The sequence below is a fragment of the Crinia signifera genome, chromosome 2, assembly GCF_055691185.1.
Source record: "Crinia signifera chromosome 2, ASM5569118v1, whole genome shotgun sequence".
Lineage (NCBI taxonomy): Eukaryota > Metazoa > Chordata > Amphibia > Anura > Myobatrachidae > Crinia > Crinia signifera.
Window position 1 is genome coordinate 145,203,069 of NC_139218.1, and position 20,029 is coordinate 145,223,097.

The 20,029-nt window shown below is 45.0% G+C and overlaps 1 protein-coding gene across 1 annotated transcript in view; it reads left to right on the plus strand.

The window, feature by feature from the left end:
• Positions 1-20,029, plus strand: part of PROK1 (prokineticin 1) — a 37,001-nt gene that overhangs the window by 15,332 nt on the left and 1,640 nt on the right. The window lies entirely within an intron of this gene.

The following is a 20,029-nucleotide window of genomic DNA, read 5'->3' on the forward strand; positions in this document are numbered from 1 at the left end:
GGTCCCTGCCGTCAAGAAATAACGAGCGCTATCCGCCTGGCTACGCGGAAGCGCTTCTGTTGTGGAAACACTGGCCGCACGCTGATTGGCTGAGATTCAGCCAATCAGCGTGCGCCGTGCGGCCTGTGTTTTCACAACAAAGCGCTTCCGCCTAGCCAGGCGGATAGCGCTCGTAATTTCTTGACTGCAGGGACCCCCCCCGCTGCTGCCGCCGCAAGCTTTATATACACAGCCGCAAGACAGGTACACCCCCCCCGGCACCGGGGCGACCCCACCCCGACTCGCCTAGGGCGCTGCGGTGCCTTGCCTATAGGGATGAATTACTAGTAATTCTAAATAAAGTGCTTTGGAATTACATAATTTGCAAGAATGAATATGATTACTTATCAGCTGAGAATCCAAGGATCCCAGTCTACTTCTAACTACCAAAGATCCATAAGGATAAAGAACATCCACCGGTTAGGCCAATTGTGGCAGGAATCAACTCTTTAATAGCAAATTTATCACACTATCTGGATCTAAAAGTCAATAAGTATGTTAAAGCACAAATATCATACCTCAAAGACTCGACTAGTCTACTAAGAGAACTGATCACCCTAAATTGGTCACCCGAATTCCAGTGGCTGATATTAGATGTACACGCTCTGTACACTTCCACAGAGATGTTGGCACTCAAAGTGTAGCAGGCACCAGAGTCCAATATAGACTGCAAGCTCCCTTCCAATGAATAACTCTACCCAGGGTCCATGGGCAACAAATCTATGTCGAAAGAGGAAAGAAGGGGTGATCCACCATAGGGCATTAAATGATACATTTAATATACCACATCAAATAGGTAAATCCAGGCACAACAGGTATTTGCTCATACAAAGACATAAAACTCTGTGGGCTGGCTACTGTACGGCATATTATTAAGGATACCCAGGCAAACAGCTACTCCAGGTGTGTAGTCCTTCTGTTCAGGAGACCTTGTGTCGCCACAAGCGATGGCTCACACTGCCGCATTCCAGGTACTTGGCAACTGCTGACACATTGTACTGTATTTAAAATGGAAACAAGCACTTCTTCATTTTAGTTAGAATGTGTCAGCAGTTGCCAGGTTCTTTAAGAGACTGGTTGTTAGAGTAGGACTTGGAGAGAAGTGGGGTCCCTTGGCGATGGGCTGGAAGATTAAGTGCATTGATCAAGCTTTGAACTAAAACCCCATTTATTTGATTATTTGTGTATTAAGGTGAGTTAGTTTATTATGGAGAGTGTTGAGCCCACGGTTTCTTTATTTATTTGAGCATGTGGTTACATGCCACTGCATCCCATTTCTGGAAATGGGGAGTGCAGTGGTTTTCTCTATGCAAATATGTGTGTGTGTGTGTGTGTGTGTAAGGATAATATAAGCTGTATAGGAAATAAGCCATTTTTATTTTCAGTAAGTAGACAGGATACAGGTTTTACAGCAGGCAATTCACAGGATTCACAAGTGGGTACAACAATCCTGAGGCCCCTAACACAGACCACACACGCCAAGCCTATTGCCCAAACACAATATATTTATATATTGTGGCACATGAAGATAGTGTGGAGGATTCGATGCAGGTTTTAGAGCAGCAGCAGTGTGATCATGGTTGGGCTGATTAGCAGCACCTGTGCTCTCCAGATATAAGGGTTTCCAGGGCAGAGTGTCATTGCTCTTGATGGCGGAATTGCTGCCCAAGTGATAGGCCGGAGTGTGGGCTACAGTAGGGAGCACTTAAACTTTCTGAAGAGTATGTACTATGCTGTGAAACCTGTATGCTGCAATGCTGTAACCATCCTTTCTTATGCTGATTACCTGGTAAGCTGGGTACCTGCTAAAGGCCAAAACTTCATCTTATCCAGTGTATGTGAGTCTTGGGGGGATATTCAATCTCCCGCAGCCATCTCCCGATGTGGGAGATGGCTGCGGGCCCTATTGAATGCTGTCTTCACAAACAGTCAGGCTCGTTCTGCTGAAAATGGCCGGGAATTGACGAGCTCCGGGCTGCAGCTCGCCGATTCCCGTCCGCAGCTCGCTGCACCGCCCCCTTTCTTGTCCCGTGGCAGGAGGTACATTGAACCCCCCTGCAAAATCTCGTTCGAGCAGACCGAGAATGGGACAGGCTCACGGCTGTCGGGCCAGCTCGACAGCCATGACCCAACAGTGAATACCCCCATCTCATTATATATAATCTTCCAAAATCAGTCAAGCACTCATATGTATACATGCAGCAGCTCTGGATGTTCCATCCATAAATAACACAAGCTCCAAAGGAGAACTGCATTCCAAAGACTTTCATAAATGCAAATATGTATTTAGCATCATCATGCGATCAGGATCAAACATTTTTGGGGACAAAACCCCTTTGTTAGGACCATACACAAACCACAAAGCAACCCCTATATACTCGACCCAGACTAATTGCACAAACCTGCACCTGCACTGTTCTGATAAATGCAAATACTGTTGGCTGCAATCCAAATTCCTCTACCGGTATGTGTGTTCCACACAGGCTAAAAGGTCCCTTCCACCAACTGCGTAATATGATATCTGGCATTGAAAACCCGGAAGCCAGATGATAAGCTGAGTATGCTTACATAAAGCCCAACTCTATTAGCATAATCCTAATTATAATAATGCCCCTGTAAATATAATAGTAATATATTATAGTAATATGTTAACATACCTAGTGCCAAATAGGGTACAAGAATCAGAAAGATTTTAAAGAGGCAATCATTTTCACTGAATTTTCAATGATTTTGCCATGGTATTGATTGCCACTTTAAAAAATAGGAAAACTCTCCCAAAAGCTCTCACTTTCTGAACCTAACACCCTTGGCCCCTAGTATCAAAATCCCTATTAGTATTATGCACAATATTACAACCCAAATAATTTAAAGGAGCAGTATTAATTCTTCCAGATTTGGGGAAGGGCGCCAGGGTACAGGGCAACAGAAGGGGGGGGGGGTCTGGCCAGGCAGCCAATGTCACTGTTGGTGGTGGGGCGGGCCTGCTGATGTCACTGCTGGGGGGCGGGCCTGGACAGGCGATGACAGTACAGGGGGGTGGGCCAGCCAGACGACATCGGTCGTCGGAGAGGTCAGTATGGGGGGTGGGCTGGGTCCAGCAATGCCAGTGCAGGGAGCAGACATCTACAGCGGTGCTGGGCTTCCGTGGTGGGGGGGTTGGAGGCAGGTTGTTCTGCCTAGCATGAACACTAAACAGCATAGGCACCAGAGTCTAGACACAATATTATACTGTATATGTGTAAGAATTACAAAGAGAAATCAAACAAAGCATTATGACCAACAGACCAAACATAGGGCCTGATTCAGATCTGATCGCTGGGCTGCGATTCTTCAGGTAAATGCCGCCCGCCAGAGTGTATCCCCACGCTTGTGCATAGCTGGGAATATATTTGCAGCTGTGATCACTGTGGGAAAACCATTCACAATCACTCGCCATCAAATGGTTTTCCCTGTTCACAGCCACCAAGTAAGTCTAGACCTACTCGGCACTGCGATTACCATTGGGCACACCCAGAAAATGTCGGCATGCCACCCTCAAATACCCAGTGCCTATCACTCAACTGGCTTTGTTTGTATGGATGGCTCATGCTTGTACAGTGCGGACTGTGCACATACACGATCACCCGATAATCGGGTAATAGTTTACCCTGGTCAACCCCATTCATAGACACAGGAACATGATCAATAATAAAATATTTTACAGACACCATTGGATGATTTTTGTCTTTGAAATGTGTTGCCACTGCTTGGTGAATAGATTAACCAGCTACAGAAAGACAAATCTCAGACCTTTGGGCTGCCGTTCTTGAAAAAAAGTCCTACTACAAAGAGTCCACAAGGGCATACTATCACATATACTGTAAATGAAGATGAAGAAGTAAGCACATATCATATATTGTACATCTTACCAACATGGGGCTTCTTAAAGGTTTTACAAAGTACCAAGTAACTACATGTGGCACAAGGACAGCAACTATAGCACATTTGTGTAGACATTGCTTAAAGCGCAACAGAATATGCTGCGCTATATAAGAAACTGTTAATAAATAAATAATAAATAAATAAATGCTGGTATACCATGCCTGGTGATATCCTTGCGTCCAAGTCTATCTTTCAAATTGCCACAAAAAAGCAAAAAGCCACTATCAGACTTTTGTCTTTGAATACTAGTAAATTTGAATCTGAGTTTACAATAGGCCAAAGAGCCTAAGTGGCTTACCTCTCGACGGCATATTATTTGGCTTATCTTTTTATGAATACTCAATTCTACTGATAGTAATCACTCACACAATACCCTCTCTCTACAAATTTGCCAATTAAGGTTAAACAGAAATATAGGACCTTTATCAGACTCACAGGTGATACGTGCAATGGGCCTTATTCTGGTCCACACGCAACGCTGCAAAATTTGCAGCGTTGCATGTGGATGAAACGCTGCTTGCTGCTTTTATTGCTGTCCGCCCCCCTCCCTCGCGAATTTAGCATAAACATCCATTCGCAGCCTTGAGTGCGGGGGCAAAATCATTTCATGGTCTCTGACCATGGAATGATTTGGAAGGCGTACAGTATGCAAAACTAAGACACTCTCTGGGAGATAACTTAAGCCATTGATGACTGTGGAGAAGTAATAAGCAATCCTGTACATTTAGTGATAATAACCTGTATGCTGTAGCTGCTATCAGTCTCTGTCTCTGGAACAGGGTAGATTGAGGTTAATATTTGCAGGTGATGACTCCTCTCCCACACCACTGCAGATTACAGTCTCAGCCGCCAACCAAAGCCTCCTTCATACAGCCGCCAATGAACTCAGCCTCCTTGTCCACACCACCAAACACAGCCTAAGATCACTGTCTCCATCAACCACAGCCAAGCCACTGCCACTGACCACAGCCTCCTCCAAGACGCCACTGCACCCAGACTCCTCATCTGCATTGCCAATCACAGCCCAAGGGGAGAAAGGAAGGATTGGAATACACAGAATTACCGTATGAGAATCCATCTACCAACCTGTGATTCTAGTAAGGCTGTATTTGGTTTTGTATAAATCTATATAAGGTCTAATCCACCTTGGAATATAGCAACCTTTTGAGCGCTGTTTTCTTCAAATTCACTATCTATTCTTCTTGGTAGGCTGAAACAGGGCCAGTGCAAATAGTATTCTGTGCTGTGCATTTGGGAAGACTCCTGGCTTTCTTTGTGCTTTCTGTTTGTCCTCAGCTCAGCCTGTCTGTTGTTCCATTGCGAGGGATCCAATTCCCATTGCAGTGACCTCAGCCTAGCCCGTTCCATTCTACCCAGTCCAGTCAGACTGATACCCTCCAGATTCCGTCACAGCTCCAGCTATTTCAGTCTTCTCAGTTCTTCAATCATTGATCCAATTTTTTCTACGTCATTCCCACTCTTCTAACTGGATAACTTCCCATGTCTTATTCTCATCTTCATCATCTTCAAGCCATCTCCATTCTTCTAAAAGTACATAATCATCATCTTCAGCCTTCTATCTTCAAGCAGCCAATCATCCTAAACCCCTATGCAAGAAATTATTGCTTTCTTATTTGTTTTTGACCATTGACTTTTTCTCAAAGAAGTATTTGAGGCCTGCCTGTTTATTTTACTTTTATGAAAAGGTCTTTCATTAAACCTGCTCATTTTAACCCTTCAGTTCTTAGTCCTCCTGCAGTTCTTGAGCATCACACAAGTCCATTAAATCCTACATCCGTGACACAACTTGTTTCTTGCATTGCTGAAATTGTTTCTTTCCAGAAATTTATTCTTCCATGATGGTAATTTCTTTCTTCAGCGGAGAGGTTTTGCCATGGGTTGTATCAGGACACCCTCTTAAGCTAATATTTTTATGCTAAACAAGAGGAGGATACAGCTGTATGTTTGTTATGGGCCCATTCTTCTCGATTTGCCGGACACGGTGGAGTGCAAAAGACTTTAATGTTTCTTCAGCGGTCCTATTGGTGGCCTTCTATGCAAACTGATGTAAACAGCTTAATTTCATCTTGTGTTCAATGTGCCCAGCACAAAACTCCACGAACATCACCTGCTGGAACTCTTCTGCCACTACCCATACCAACTTAACCATGGATTCATCTGTCCATGGATTTCATCTCAGAATTACCACCATCAAAGGGACACACAGTAATTTGGGTAGTGGTCGACAGATTCATCAGCTCCAGTTTTAGCACAACTCTTCATTGCAAATGTTTTCAAACTTCATGGTCTTCCAACTGAGATCGTCTCGGATCGAGGAGTACAGTTCATAGCCAAATTCTGGAGGTCCCTGTTTTCCGCAATCCAGATTAAGCTCGAGTTTACTACTGCATACCACACACAGACAAATGGCCAGACAGAATGGGTCAACCAAGATCTAGAAGCCTTTTCATGTTTCTTTGCCTTCACAGGACGACTGGGTAGACTTGTTACCTTGGGCCAAGTAAGCGCACAACAACTCCTATCATACTTCTACTGGTACCACAGTACATAATAATCATCTTTAGTCTTCTATCTTCAAGCAACCAATCATCCTAAACCCCTATGCAAGAACTTATTGTTTATTTGTTTTTGACCATTGACTTTTTCTCAAAGAAGTATTTGAGACCAGCCTGTTATTTATGAAAATGATTCTGTTGAATCATTAGATCAATCAATATATTCTATGATTGTAACGATACTGGTGGTATTACCTGAAGTCCAGTGGCCGAAATATACGTGAATCTAGAATTTTCTCCACTAGAAATTCTTCATGTTCATTGATTTGAATAGGACCTGGCGGAGGCAAAGTGCGACCAGGAAAAGGATTTGCAACTACTGGCTTTAGTAATGAAACATGAAAGACAGGATAAACCTTCATAGATCCTGGGAGTTCAAGTCGAAAGGCAGATGAACCAACTTGTGTCAAAATCTTAAAGGGACCTATATATTTTGGTCCTAGCCTGGGAGTGGGTACACTTACTTTTAAGTTTCGCGGAGAAAGCCATACATCATCACCAATGTTTAAAACTGGTGCAGCTCTACGATGTCTATCTGCGATACACTTATAACTGTCCTGAGCATGTTGCAATGTTTCTCTTAGTAGTTCAAGATTCTTCTGTAGGAACTCTAGTCTGGATGTAACAGCAGGAAGGGGTGAATCCAGTGGAAAGTTGGGGAGTAGGTTTGGATGATACCCCAAATTTGCATAAAAAGGACTCTGTCTTGTAGATGAGTATTGTGAGTTATTGTATGAAAACTCTGCCATTGGTAAAACATTAACCCAGTCATCTTGCAGAAGGCAAATGTAACACCGTAGGTATTGTTCCAATGTCTGGTTGGTGCGCTCTGTCTGACAATTAGATTGAGGGTGGAAGGCTGTTGATAATTGAATGTTAATATTAAGAGAACTACAAAACTGCTTCCAGAAATGTGAAGTAAATTGCACTTCTCGGTCAGAAATGACATAATCAGGAACTCCATGTAGACGAAAGATTTCCTTAATTAGTAATTCTGCTGTTTCTTTTGCAGAAGGAAGTCCACTAAAGGGTACAAAGTGAGCCATCTTTGTCAGTTGATCTACCACCACCAGAATGGTTGTCATACCCTTGGATGATGGTAAATCCACAATAAAATCCATGGAGATTGATCCCCATGGACGGGAAGGGACTAGTAATGGTTGCAAAAGTCCAAGTGGAGGTGTGCGAGGAGTCTTAAACCTGGCACAAATACTGCAGGATGATACAAATCTTTTAACATCTTCCTTGAATTTTGGCCACCGAAAGTAACGGGATAATAATTCATGAGTCTTACATACACCCTTGTGGCCTGCAAGTCTAGAGTCATGAACAAATTGCAGTACCTTTAATCGGGATGCGGTCATTCGTCAGACTGCATTTAGGTCTACAGTCATTAGGTCGACCCCACTAGGTCGACTGGCAGGAAGGTCGACCTGACTTAAGGTCGACATGGGCCAAGGTCGACATGACTTAAGGTCGAATTTGCATAAAGGTCGACATGAGGAAGGTCGACTGGTCATAAGGTCGACATGGGTTTTTCACTGTTTTTTGAGCCGACATGTGCCGACAGGCGGTATTTCATGCCCTACCATCCACTAGGGTGTGGTGGGAGAATAAAATAGTGTGCCGAGCGCAGCGAGGCACCGTGCCCGAAGCATTGCGAGCGAAGCGAGCGATGCGAGGGTCCGATTCTCATTGCCAACTGTGTCCATGTCGACTGTGTCGACATTCGGATAAAAAAACAGTGAAAAACCCATGTCGACCTTATGACCAGTCGACCTTCCTCATGTCGACCTTTATGCAAATTCGACCTTAAGTCATGTCGACCTTGGCCCATGTCGACCTTAAGTCAGGTCGACCTTCCTGCCAGTCGACCTATTGGGGTCGACCTAATGACTGTAGACCTAAATGCAGTCTGACGAATGATCCCATTCCCTTTAATCGTGCTGCTGGTGGTACATACAAGCAATGTTTATACTTCCATGTGCTATCTTGATAGGTTAAATGTAAGGAGGGTTTAAAAGAAATGGATCTGTTCTGTAACCTTCTTTGATGTCAAATAAGAGCTCACCCTTGCCAACAGCACCCAGAAATTTTGATTTAGAGAGGATTGTTTCTTCTGGTTCACACTGGGGTGAGTCTTCCATATATGCTCTGGATAGGGCATCAGCTTTCTGGGATCCGGGCCTATAAGAGATAACAAAGTCAAAATGATTTAGGAATAAACTCCATCTGGCTTGTCGGGGAGATAGTCTCTTTGCAGACCGAACAAATTCCAGATTCCGATGGTCAGTAAACACTGTGATTTGATGTGAAGCACCTTCCAGCAAATGCCTCCATTCAGTAAAAGCAGCCACGATGGCCAATAGTTCCTTATTCCCTACATCATAATTCCTTTCTGACTTAGTCATCTTATGAGAGAAAAAGGCACATGGATGCAATAACATCTTCTTTCCTATTCTCTGTGATAATATTGCCTCAACTGCAGAATCTGAAGCATCTGCCTCAATGATGAAAGGGAGTTCTGGATTAAGATATATTAATATGGGATCTGTAGTAAACCTCTCTTTAAGTATGGAGACAGCCTTTTCAGCTTCTGGAGACCAATGGAAAGATGATTCTTTCTTAGTTAGTTGAGTGATTGGTGCCACAATCTTGGAGAAGTCCTTAATAAATCGTCTATAGAAGTTAGCAAACCCTATGAACCTTTGCACTTCTTTAATATTTCTTGGAGTTCGCCAATCTAATACAGCCTGGACCTTGCTCGGATCCATTCTTAAACTTTGAGGTGAGATAATATAGCCCAAGAACTGAATCTGTGTCTGATGGAATTCACATTTTTCCAATTTGATGTACAAACTGTGTTTGCGAAGACGTTCCAGTACAGAACGAACCTGTTGTTGATGTTCCTCTTGGAAATTTGAAAAAATAAGTATATCATCGAGATAGATGACAACAAATTGGTCAATTAAATCCTTGAAAATGTCATTTATGAAGTGTTGGAATGTTGCAGGGGCAATGCACAATCCAAAAGGCATTACCAAATATTCAAAATGTCCATATTTGCATCGAAAAGCAGTCTTCCATTCATCCCCTATTCGTATGCGTATTAAATTGTATGCTCCTCGTAGATCTAATTTGGTAATTTGTCAGCATTCTTCTTAATACAGATGTCAGAGAAGTCTCTATATTGTGGAGGTAATTGTTCCAATACAGGAGGAGTGGAATTATTTAATTTGCTCACTTCTTCCAGAGAGGATTCAGATTTCGAAATAGGAAGAGGAGTTTCTGAGGAGAGTCTTTGATTCCCAGTTAATTGATGGATTATTTGCAGCCAACCAAGGGATTCCCAAGATAATAGGAAACTGAGGAGAAGAGATCAGTAAGAAGGTCAGAGTCTCATGGTGATTCTGCTCAATTACAGGATCCAGGGGTTCTGTTTCATGAGTAGCTGGACCAGAGTTCAAAGGGGAGCCATCCACAGTTTCCATTAATACAGGTATCTCTCTCTCTAGATTTAATGTTATTTCTCTTAGCAAACCTTATGTCCATAAAATTGCCATTCGCACCAGAGTCCACCATTGCAGAAGTGGAAATCCATTGTGCACCGATCTGGAATCTAATTTGAATTGAGAAGTGTGATTCACTGTTCTCCTTAGTGTTCTCAGTGGATGCTAAGGTAGAGAGACGTGGAATAATAGCATTCAAATGCTGAGGCATATCGGAATTCACAGACTCCTGATCTGAAGAATCTGCTGTGAGGTTATCAGATTTACTGTAAATCTGTAATTACTATATTTTATTAGGTGTAGTAATTAATGTACTATTTTAGTCCGTCGGTACCCTCTTGTTCTCCATATATGTCTATATACCCCCTATATGTGTGTGTAGTTCCAGATCATATATTATTAGGCTGTATAATCCCACCTCAAATGTAATGTCTGTATTTCCCAGGACTTTATTCATGTAAGCATTGTACCATTGGCAATCTCCACAGGGGGGTTTACAATTCTTTGTAAACCTCTGGGCTCTAGCAGACTTTGTGGAACCGGCCACCACAGGGGGTGATCAGCCCATAATGTAATCAGCCGATTATTGTTCCTGCTGTTTACATGAGGGGGATAGCTGAAGGACAATCACCACAGGGGGTGATCAAATTCCCCTACTATCAACAGGAAGGTTGTCCACAGGGGGTGACCACCACATAATGTAATCAGACTGTGTTTTGTATCTTGTGTTGACTCTGCTATGCATATCTTGGCTACTTCCAGACTTTCTGGAACCGACCCCAGCAGGGGGCAGAAGCAGATGGGCAGCAGCAGTACCTGGGAGGGGGAGAGGGGTGCCTTTGGGATGTAAGTTGGGGTTTTGCAGGAAGAGAGGGGAGAGAATTGATGGACTGTCCTGGACTAAGAGGTTATGCTCTGTCTAGGTATCGTGTGGACTTATATGCTATCACTGCTGTGGGGATTAAGTGATAGTTTGCCCTGTGGAACTGATCTGGGACTGTGACTATACAAGGACTGTCTGTTTGGGCCTGCTACCTGAATATCTTTCTACTCTGCAATTTACCTTTGCCACTGTTTATTGTCTATTTGTGCGTGCTGTGGAAAATAAACCATTCTTCTGGTTTCATCTGCTCGGTGTCTGAGTGATTGAGGAACTCGTACCCTCACATTTGGCGGCAGCGACAGTGGGATCATTCAGACACCAACCATCGAGCACAGAAAGCACAGAGAACAGAGGATCAGACCATATGTAAGGAAACGGAAAATGCAATAAGGTGATGTTCAGCAAGTGAGCAGGTGTCAGTCCTGTGAAAGGGAAAATGTTTCCAAGGAAAGAAAATCGATGCCTCAAGACCCCTGTAGCAGAGGAGCTCAGGGATGGAGGTTCTTCAGTGTATCGGCAGGCTGGGAAGCCGAATCTGTTATTTATTGTCAGTAAAATGCAGTATATCTGGAAGTACTGGGAAGACGCTCAGCAGATGGTCAGCGGGTGGAGAGTATCCAGCATACAGGACAAGTTGTGTTACCTGGGGGATGCATTTCTGCACTGTAAAGGTGAGGCCACCTCTTGGAATCTGCTGGGAGAGCCAGAGTTTGTAGAATTTACAGAGGAAGTGATTGCCACAGTTACCCAGATGCTACAAAGAGGACAATATTCTGAGGCTGAAGGACAAGTCCAGAATACATTGATGCCCCAGATAGAACCAGAGGAAAGGTCTAGAAGGGGGCTACTGCAATCTGGGCAGACAACCGAGGGGTCTGCCACAGAATTAATTGTTACTGCAAGAGAAGGGTCGTTGTCAGGGGGGCCCCTAACTGCCCTTGAAGAAATGAGTATGGAGGAGCTGATAGCAGAAGGTCAGCTGCGAGGTATACCCATCCGATCCTGCACTCGCGGGGAAATCCTTCAGCAGATCCTTCACGATCAGGGAGATCCTACAAATGCATTTGCTGATTACCGAGCATGGATTCTCCATTTCGGTGCACAGTTGAGTGTGTGGGAACAATTGCAGTGTCTGGAGGAGTGCTTCGTGGTGGCAGAGGAAGAGGCGATTGATCGGGGGCTCCTGGATACCCCAGCATGGCAAGATCAGTGTCGCAGGGGGCGTGATGAAAGGCACCGTTTGCAATTGCTTCTCCCCCATCCTAGGGAGGAAGCTGCTCAGTGTTCTCTGCAGGGGGAGGTTATCCCCAAAGTGAAGGAGGTTATTCAGGAGGAGCTGCGCTACAGCTTCCCTTTTGCTGAGGTGGGAGATGCAGAATTATTAACCTGCTGCCAGGGGATCTATGAGGACTGCGTCCAGGAGGAGATCACCGTGGTTAGAGGAGTATCCAACAACATCCAGGCCACCAGCACACCAGTCACAGATGACGTCGTGTTTCGGGCTGCCCAGCATACTCAGCTGGGGAAGGAGGCTATCGCGGAGAAGGAGGTGTGCGCAGAAGTAGCTGCAGGTGAGCATCTGGCTTTTAAGGGGACAGAGCTGACACAGCCTGTCCTGCAGCCACCAGCGGAATTGTTTGTGATGGAGGGTCCCTCCTCAGCCCTGGACATTGAGACCAAATGCTGGACTGAAATTTGCCATGCCCCTAGTTTGGGTGTGGGGGAGGAAGGACATGACGGGGTGGTGGAAGTGCCAGGGCCAGAGCCCCTATATTGGCCTGCTGTTTGGCCCCTGTTCCTTGGGCAAGAGGGGGAGGTGGAAAGTGGTCCCTGCCCCATTGTGCCCGAGGCAAAAGTATTAGTAGGTTACAATGTTGCAGAGGGGGGGTACCCAGAATCCGAAGAAGAGGAATCGCTACAGCCCTTGTTAGTTCCAATGTATGACTTAGACTGTAATCATGCCCTTGCTGGTTCTGCAAACCAGCCGCCTTTTACAAGATGGGTTTGGTATGATGTCACCCTGTGGGACTCAGGTGGTATATCCAAACCCCAGATTCTCGGCTCTGCATCCCGCTATTCCAGGTTGTTATTGGTTCCTGAACAGCTTGGTACCGGGACTACAATAGTAGGGGAAGGAATGTGAGGTTATCAGATTTACTGTAAATCTGTAATTACTATATTTTATTAGGTGTAGTAATTAATGTACTATTTTAGTCCGTCGGTACCCTCTTGTTCTCCATATATGTCTATATACCCCCTATATGTGTGTGTAGTTCCAGATCATATATTATTAGGCTGTATAATCCCACCTCAAATGTAATGTCTGTATTTCCCAGGACTTTATTCATGTAAGCATTGTACCATTGGCAATCTCCACAGGGGGGTTTACAATTCTTTGTAAACCTCTGGGCTCTAGCAGACTTTGTGGAACCGGCCACCACAGGGGGTGATCAGCCCATAATGTAATCAGCCGATTATTGTTCCTGCTGTTTACATGAGGGGGATAGCTGAAGGACAATCACCACAGGGGGTGATCAAATTCCCCTACTATCAACAGGAAGGTTGTCCACAGGGGGTGACCACCACATAATGTAATCAGACTGTGTTTTGTATCTTGTGTTGACTCTGCTATGCATATCTTGGCTACTTCCAGACTTTCTGGAACCGACCCCAGCAGGGGGCAGAAGCAGATGGGCAGCAGCAGTACCTGGGAGGGGGAGAGGGGTGCCTTTGGGATGTAAGTTGGGGTTTTGCAGGAAGAGAGGGGAGAGAATTGATGGACTGTCCTGGACTAAGAGGTTATGCTCTGTCTAGGTATCGTGTGGACTTATATGCTATCACTGCTGTGGGGATTAAGTGATAGTTTGCCCTGTGGAACTGATCTGGGACTGTGACTATACAAGGACTGTCTGTTTGGGCCTGCTACCTGAATATCTTTCTACTCTGCAATTTACCTTTGCCACTGTTTATTGTCTATTTGTGCGTGCTGTGGAAAATAAACCATTCTTCTGGTTTCATCTGCTCGGTGTCTGAGTGATTGAGGAACTCGTACCCTCACATCTGCTTCTGCTAAGGTGGCTACTGTCCTTTGAGGTTTTCTGGAACAATTTGAAACATAGGGGGAAATTTACTAAATTTACTTATTTTTGACATTTACTATCCCGAAAATACGGCTATTCGTATTGACAGAACATCAATACGAATTGCCGTATTTTCGGGATAGTAAATGTCAAAAATAAGTGTATTTCTGGATACAAATACACCTATTTTTACACCTATTTTTTTTACAAATTTCCTTTAGTAAATTCCCCCCTTAATGTCCAGACTCGCCACAATAAAGACACAGTTCTCCTGACGTCGTTGCTCCCTTCTCTCATTGAGACTACGCTTGTGAAGTGTGTCTACTTGCATGGGTTCATAATCCAATTCTTTAGTGGATTTAGTCTCAGAATTACCATAAGGTAAACATTACAGGTCGTTATAATGAATACAAATGTTTGCTTGCCAATTTTTACACCTATTTTAAGAAATTCACTTGGCAATCAAAGGGTTAAAATAAGAAGTGAGCTTTTGAGACCTTCTCATAATGATAAATTGAACAAAATGCTGTGGATTTCGGATTATACAGTTGCAAGTCCTATTGAAAGACTGATGGTGGCTTTCAGTCATGGCAGCAAATTGAAAGATAGACTTGTATGGATGGATATCACCAGGTATGGTATGCCAGCATTGAGCAATAACTACACAATGCATGGTTGCTATAGATTCTGTCCTTGTGCCACATGTATCAAATACAGGAAAAAATCGTAGGACGGCGCTATACTGTGGGTTAAACAGTTGTATTATATGGAATGGTGTCATGTATGTTAGTCCTTCGTAGCTTTGTTTCCCAACTTTTTTAAAAAGTCAGACTAGTAGCAAATGATCTAAAAGAATGGCAGCCATAGGTCTGTGATTCATCTTTCCCTATATGGTAAATCTATTCACCAACCAGTGGCAAAGTATTTTAAAAACAAAAATCATCCCCTGGTGGCTTTGAAAGATTTTATTATTCATCATATTTATGTCTGCCTCCATGGTGGTGGCCAGGGTAAACATCTTAACATTAACCCCTTGGGTGGTATGCCTGGAAATTTTCTGGGCTCAGCTGCACTGCTGCAGCGGGCTGTCCCGGAAAATTTCCGGGCATACCACTAATGTGGAATAGGTGCGCGCAAGTGATGGCTAGGTGTGCACCACCACATCACTCCCCCCATCACCTTTGCTCCCCTGACCCCCGTTTCCCCAGCCGCCATGCAGTTTACAGCAATGATGTAAGCGGCAGGCTCGGGGATGTTCGGGGTGGTCCGGGAGTGCTCAGGAGTTCAGGTGCCCGAGTCCTCCTGAGCCGCCGCGAGCATCCCCAAGCCTGCCAGCTGAGGTCACTACTGTGACTGGGGTAGTGGCGGCAGGGGAGCTCAACCTCCGGCATACAAATGCCAGAGCAAAGGTTAGGTGGGGTTGGAGGGGGCTCCTACAATCTGTGGTGGGTTTTGCTAGGCAGGACAAACCAGCAAAACCCACCACTCAAGGGGTTAAGGAATCTAAATGGATCTTGATATTAAACACTATTCCACCAATGAAATTAAATGGAATTACCTGACTTTGTTGATTATAATTGTGATTATGTTTGATCTGTTTGCGAGAATTTTGTTTAATTTCTCTTTTGTAATAATTACAATATTATTGTGTGGGGTGTAGTGCCTGTGCTGCTCCATTAAATAACTGGTTTGTAGTATTGTGCATTATTATTATTATTAGTGATTCTGATACTAGGTATGTTAACATACTATTTGTCACACCAGGGGTCTGAGTCACAGAGACGAAGACCTCTGGTGGGGACTCGGACCGATATAGGAATCGGGAGGCTTTAAGAGACCCTTGCGCATTCACTTGCACAACAGTGCACCCAGAGGCAGAAAGGAGGCAGGTAAAATACAACCGGGTTTCATTGAAGAAACCGATGACAGGAAGGTTGTAATTGGCAGGCAGTAAAGTATGCAAGATGACTGATGCAATATGGCACAGATGGTATGTGGTGCAGAGCACTGATGAAGTCCTTTAGAACAATAAAGTCTCTATGGTAGGAGCAATACTTTACTGTGGCTTCCCTTGGATGAGATGTGGAAGGAACGATGGCTGGAACATCAAATTCACAGGACTGATGACTGGAATATCAGACACTCAGGAACGATGGCTGGAACATCAAATGCACTGGAGCTAGGCTGAGAACTGCTGAGGTGAAGGTCCAAGGCTGAACACCGGATCACAGGAGCTGGAATACCTGGAGAGAATCATACAGCAGAGAGAGAGAGACAACTGCACCAACAGGAGACAGTTGACAAATGAAGCACTAGCATCAGTCTGTGGACTCCCAGCATACTTATACCCACTGGAAGGCCAGGATTGGCTGGGTATGTATGACAGGGAGCTTAGACTGCACAGAATTGGTTCAGACTGAATGTGACTGAAAGGAGCATGGCAGCCCCATGTCAGGCTAAGGCGGGAAAGCTTGTGTGTGCAATGGCGGCGGACTGGAGGATTTCCGGACACTGTCACTCAGCTTGAGGGGAGAGAGACACAGCTCAGCGGCAGACTCAGCTGCACTGCGGTAACCGGGAGATAACTGCCGGACAGACGCATTGTCGCCCAGGCGGCGTCTGGACCTGAAACCCAAGCTCAGCCTGCGCAGACACTTAGCCGGTAAGAGTACTTGCTTGCACACTGGGATTGTGACACTATTACTATTATATTTATAGGGAAATTATCATCATCAGAATTATTTCTTATAGAGTTGGGCTTCATCCAGTCATACTATCAAGAATTGCAGTGATCGTGATGTTCGCGTGTGCCACTTACCGACATGCTAGTGTCTTACGCCGCTGATTGGCCGCCGATACTGTCTGGCATGATGTCTCTGAGTCACTTCCCCATGTGGCCGCTTTACACCTGGCATTCCCTGCGGGCCCTGAGTAACATGGGTGCTCACCTGTAGTCAGTTGACCCCTGACACTTATCCAGCAACTCCAGCACCTTTCTGGGTGATCACAACACTCAGGTAAAACCAGGTAAGACTACTTCCTGGTTCTGTCCAAATTGCTGCTGCAGCCATCAGCCTATCATCAACCACCTTGGGGGATATATAAGCAGGCCTACCAGAGTCCTCCAGTGCCTTGAAATTTTGACTGTGAGATCCCCAGTATAAGCTCCCAAGGCTCCAGGCTTCTTTCAGCTATTCAGGTACCTGGGTTGCTACGGTTATATGGTCTGGACCTCTGTGTACTCAGGAGAATTTACATACCTGTGAACTGCCAGTTTTCTGTGGAAAACTGGAAAAAAAAATAAACCTTTCAGATGAAATAGTTTCCAAAGTGCATTGGCATCGTAAAGGTTTTGAATCCAAACAGCAACACGTTTCAGAGATCAAGGGCGAAATGTAATAGGGTCCGATTTTTGTGCATGTTCAAAAATTGCCCCAAATTGCACCTATAATAATCACATTTTTGCCGCGAATTCGCATATATAATGAGATGTGAATTTGCGGCAAAAAAAGTGCAATATGGTGCGAATTCGGGTGATTTTCAGTCATGAAAATGTGCGCATTTTCAGTCATGAAAATGTGCGCATTTTCAGTCATGAATAAAAGTCCCCCCCATCCAAAGCATTCACCCGCTGAACGGTCAGCATGGGCAGGGGACCTGGGGGAGTGTGGACCCCCCAAAGAAGGGGTCCCCCCCATCCAGAACTTACCTGCCCATGCTGAAGCCCGGCCCTGTCCTTGATGCCCCTGGGCATCGAGCTGATAAATACAAACACACACACTGACAGTAAAACTTTATTACATTCGGAGCCCATTCATCCAATACTCACCTATTTTGCCACGAACCATCGGTCCCCTTCTCCAGTAGAATCCACTGGGGTACCATCTTCAGCGCTTCTCCGGGAGCCCTGAAGCACTCTTCCCACGGTCTGGTGTTCTCTTTAAATCTCAGGCTCCACCCCCAGACTGGGACTTAGGCCCGCCCACCAGCCAATCATAATCCAAGAAAACCCCATGCCAGACCATGATTGGCTGTTGGGCGGGCCTAAGTCCAGGTCTGAGGGCAGAGCCCCAAATGTAAACAGAACACCAGACCATGGGAAGAGTGCTGCAGGGCTCCCGGAGAATCGCTGAAGACGGCTGGTGAGTATGTTTTCTCTCCACAGCTCCACATGCTTTGTGGCAAAATAGGTGAGTATTGGATGAATGGGCTCCGAATGTAATAAAGTTTTACTGTCAGTGTGTGTATGTATTTATTTAACTATTTGTGCTACTGTGGGTCTACAAGTCCCAGCGGGCCCTTTATTGCCCCACATGCTGGGACATGTGGTTCTTCAAGTCCCTGCATGTGGTGCAGGCTTGCTGGGACTCGTAGTTCCACAGCAGTATACAATAGTTTTTCTTTCTTTTTACACCATTTATCAGCTTGATGCCCACCGCCCAGGAGCATCGAGGACAGCCCCGGGCTTCAGCATGGGCAGGTAAGTTCTGGAGGGGGGACCCCTTCTTTGGGGGGTCCCCACTCCCCCAGGACCCCTGCCCATGCTGACCGGTCAGGGGGTGAATGCTTTGGCCGGGGGGACTTGTATAAAAAGTCTCCCCCTGGCTATGGCATTACCCTGCTGGCTGGTTGGGCCCGGTGCTGGTTCTTGAAATACGGGGGACCCCTAGTCATTTTGTCCCCCGTATTTTGGGAACCAGGATCGGTCCTTGAGCCTGGTGCTGGTTTTCTAAAATCAAGGGAACCCCCAACATGTTTGTCCCTGTGATTTTATGAAACCAGGACCTTTTCTGTGAGCCCGGGGCTGGTTATGCTCAGAAGGGGGGCCCCACGCCGTTTTTTCCCCCGTTTTTTTTTTTAAACCCTTTTTTTTGGACAGAACCATGCACAGATCACAATGATCTGTGCATGGTTCTGTCAAATTCGCCAGCTAGAACCTGGTCTAATTTTTTGGTGATTTTTGGTAACGTTTACCAAAAATCGCACCCTATTACATGTGCAAGTTAGATGCTTTCCAATGGGTAAACCATCTGGATGCGACTTGAAGTGTGACTAAAACTCGCCACTTCAAAATGTGCGATTTCGTGGCAAAAAGTGTCCTTTTTTTTTACCGCACCCTATTACATGTGCGATTTTTGGAAAACGTGGGATTTCGGCCGTTTTTTTACCAAAAATCGCCCATGTCTAAAAAATCGCCCCCTATTAATTTCACCCCAAGTTCCTTCCTCATGCTGGATCTCTGAGTGCTGTTTGCTTTGGATACTGTATATTAGAATAGACAGATAGATAGATAGATAGATAGATAGATAGATAGATAGATAGATAGATAGATAGATAGAATTTTTAGTCTTTCCCATCAGTCCCTGCCCCAGTGGAGCTTGCGCAATACATTGCGTGAAGTCCCCTCTCAAAACAATATCCAGACTGGGCTGGTATGGGAAAACAGCTAGAAAGGTAAACTCTGTGGGGTTTCCCCTATTTTCCTCTAACCAGTACTGGGCTAAACCATACCGGGGATATTACTATAGCAGGGAGACAGACAGTGTATAACCAGTCCCAAACTGTTCAGCCTGGGCTGGAATTTGCCAGAAAGTAGAAGCCCCAGCAAAAAAGTGTTCTGCCCCCCTGAGGAATCACCAGGCCTGGGCTGGAAGCTCTTGTTTATTACATGCACCCCTTGTGACGGTTGGTGCTAAGTAAAAAAAATAGAGATCGTAATATTGTTCTTTGCAGGCAGACTACTGATCCCAGCAAACCTTCCCCTGCATGTCAGCACTTTTGGAACAAGTGCCAACATGCCCGAACATTAAGGGCCCAGCGGCATCTATTATATGCCTAAAAAAAGTATATTAAAAATAGCAGAGAACCTCCACACTGAAGGGGGTAATCCTTTATTTAACAAAAAAAAAATACACACCAAACCCTTGGAGCACTTCCTTTTGGTCTATGTCGAAGTCCAATCATGTTCTGCAAAACAAATAATAATAATTTTAAATCCGAGCTACATGAACAGCATTGTAC